The sequence below is a fragment of the Cryptomeria japonica genome, chromosome 5 (genome assembly GCF_030272615.1).
Source record: "Cryptomeria japonica chromosome 5, Sugi_1.0, whole genome shotgun sequence".
Taxonomy (NCBI): Eukaryota; Viridiplantae; Streptophyta; class Pinopsida; order Cupressales; family Cupressaceae; genus Cryptomeria; species Cryptomeria japonica.
Genome location: NC_081409.1, coordinates 227343828 through 227347154, shown reverse-complemented (window position 1 = coordinate 227347154; position 3327 = coordinate 227343828).

Below are 3327 nucleotides of genomic sequence, written 5' to 3'. Positions count from 1 at the left end.
CTAAGTGTATGTACTGGACACTGTGTCAAATTTTTGGAGAAGATGCTGAGAAAAACAAGCCCGTCCATTATATGTTAATGATTGCCCAAATTTTGAACCCTTCCCTGGCCATAACATTTGACTTCGCTCCTTTCCTCTTTGATGCTATCCATGCAGGCTTAGTAGGAATTAAGAATGGTAAGGTAGACAAGCCATTTGGATGGTATTCCTTGTTGATGCATATGTTTCTATTCAAGGGGCTGATTATTTTGCAAAAGAGATGGACCTAGTTAAGGTCAAGGATAAAGAGGAGATGCCAGTACAATTGTGGAGTACTGTTCTATCTTGGGATAGAGAGGATGCAAATTATCTGAAGTTTGATAGATGCTTTGCTTCTAAAATTAGAGTTCTCTTGTGTGTAGAAAACCCTAGGATTCCCAAGGCTCTTTTGGAATTCCTTAGGCCCAAAGAATTTGCAGAGGATATCAAGATTGTTCATAACTAGGGAGATATGTATTTATATCCTGTTTATACTATTTTTAGAGTGTTTGGATTTAGGGGTACTCCTTATCTACTGCCCTATCAGGTTCCATTAAAGATAGGGATTGCAGAAGTATTAAGACAGGTTGGAGGAGTGTAGGAGGCCGAGCTAACTAACAAGGGTAAAGGGACAATTTTCCCAACAATCACCATGGCTCATCATTTTGTAATTACCAAAGGTGGATGAAAGTATTTTGAAGAATTATTTAAACCATACATGTTATCAAATGCAGTGTCAAGGTGTGTCGACCCTCAATATTTATTCAACAACATGCTTAGGTAGAGAGCAGTTTGTAAAATCAGGCCTCACCAATTCCAATTCCCTAAAGATTTGATCAAGAATGAATTTAGTCTAGATGAGCAAGAGTTGAGGAAGGAGAAGTGGATTGCATACAGAAGAGCCCTTGACTTTATCCATCAATTTGATTCTAGTTATGATCTTCTCACTAGTTTTACCCCTTTTGAAGAAAAGGTTAAATTCTTAATTCTTTATTTTGAAGATTTAATGCAAACCCTGAAGGAAAAAAGAGAAGCCATAATGCAGAATGATCTTGACAGGGCTAAATTGGTCCTAGCCAAGCCTGCCTTTGCTAAGGCTATTCCACCAGGTGATTATATAATGCACAACAGATCTAAGTATGTTGTAATGATGCAAGTAACAGGTAAACCTTCTACTTCTAGAGGGAAACGAGCCATTAAAGATACTATTGAGATTCAGGATTCTCCTAAGAGGTAGAGGATAGGTAAAGAATTCAAAATTGATGACCCTCAGTACTCTCCATCTCAGTCCCCTATTCATATAGGAGATGAGCAAGTGGTGGCTGAGTAATTGATACAATTGGGGAGTCTGGGTGAAATTGCCTACACCTAAAATGAGACTCAAGAAGGAATGCTAGAAGAGCCACCCTATGCTAAAATGGATGTAACTGATGGTGAGCTACAGGGAAAAGAATTGGACATTACTATCAAAAAAGCTAGTGAAGAATTCCTAGCCGACAGCAACTTTGTCACATCAGGAGCTTTTATGCAGTTTCTATGGAAGCAAAATATTGATCAATTCAAGATCAGATGTGAGCAAAGGGTAAATGAACAACCTCTCAAGGATGTAGCCCAAGTGGAGGAAGAGGTTAAACAAGAAATGATGGCTGTGTTCAAAGCTATCACTTCTGAGGCTGGAAGAGAGATGGTGGATAAGGCTGGTGTGCTAATCCTCCCTAAATGGGATAGAGCTGATGCATTGGTTCTTGAAATGGTCAGAAAGGAAACTAAGCCAATGAAGGGAGTGGTATTCAGCAAAGATGATGCTTCTCTGGTTATGTGGTCCCTTAAAAGAGATGAAGGTAGAAGAAGGAAAGATACCTCACAGTCTAACCTTCTAGGAGCTATGATAGTCAGAAGAGTTCAGGATACAAGGGTAGTGGAAGCAACTAGTACTATTTTAGAGACTGCTAAGTTCAATGTAGTAGTAGCAGAGAAGGAAGCAAAAGAAAAGGCTGATCTCCAAATTAGGTTGGAAACAATTTTAAAGGCTTATAATGAAGCCAAAAAGGAGGTAGCCAGTAAGGACACTATCATTGCCAAACTTCAAAGTTAGCTGATGGTACAATACCAAGGAGGTGAGTCCTCTACCTTGGCAATTTCTTCTTCTCTAGCAAGGCCCCTACCTACTAGTCCCATCATAGAATTCCCTCCTTCTCCTATGCCTTCTTGTTTTCAACCAGCTGAGACTTATCAACATGAATTGGAAAAGTTGAAACAGGCTCAGGCCTTATTTGCAAATAAGTATGAGGAGAAGATAAAGGCTACAATTTTGAGTTTTGCTGATACCGTTGATGCTCCCACAATACATATCAATATGAAGAGAATTTTTGACACTCTTTGCAAGTTAAATGAGGACAAGGCCATTCTAGAGCCTATTATAAATAAGTGGATCCCGAGGGAAGTAGTTTTAGAATTCATGTGTATATCTTATGATGAAGCTGGATCTGATGCCACTATCAAATCCACATGTGAATTGACCAAAGGTTTGACAAAGCTAGCAGAAGGGAAAGCCAATATGGAAAGGAAGGCTAATTTATATAGAAAAGAGTATAATGAGCACAAATTTGAACTGTTTCCTAGAGGTTTTGTCAACCAAAATTAGATAAAGGACAAACAGGTATGGCTGGATGAGTTAGGAGCTAATCTATCTCTAAGGGTAAATGAAATAATCAATAAAGATGACACCTCACTGTTTGTTAAAACAATTGAGGAAATAGAAAAGATCAAATGACATTATGGTTTCTTGGAGTTAGAATTGAGGAAAATAAGGAACTCTTGGAAAAAGCTATTAAAGTTGAAGAAAAATATTATTGGCTACTCATGGCCTACCGATGATGTTTTTCAAGAGTGGTCCAAAAAATATGTGGTGCAGGAAGAAGATGCTCTAGAGCAGTTACAAGAGGTTGCAACCGAGCAAAAAGTGCAAGAGGCCGAAGATGCTGAAAAGGACTTGTATTTATTTCTTGGGGAGTATTTTCAGTTTGTAACAAACTCTTTTTGAAAAGGGGCCCGAAGCTTGTATGCATCCATGATTATATAAATGGATACTAGGACTAATGAAAAGGGGGATCGCAAGAATTTGTAAGAAAACTTTGCAGAAATATATCTGGTATTTTCTAGTCTTATGGAGAATACTCTGAGTTTTGTAATACTTTTCAAAATTAATATCAATATACAGACTATGAACTTTCGAGCCTAGATTTTGTGTTGCCTTCTGGTTTACTTTCAATAGTTTATTGGTTTCTATTTTGAGTAATTTTAACATTA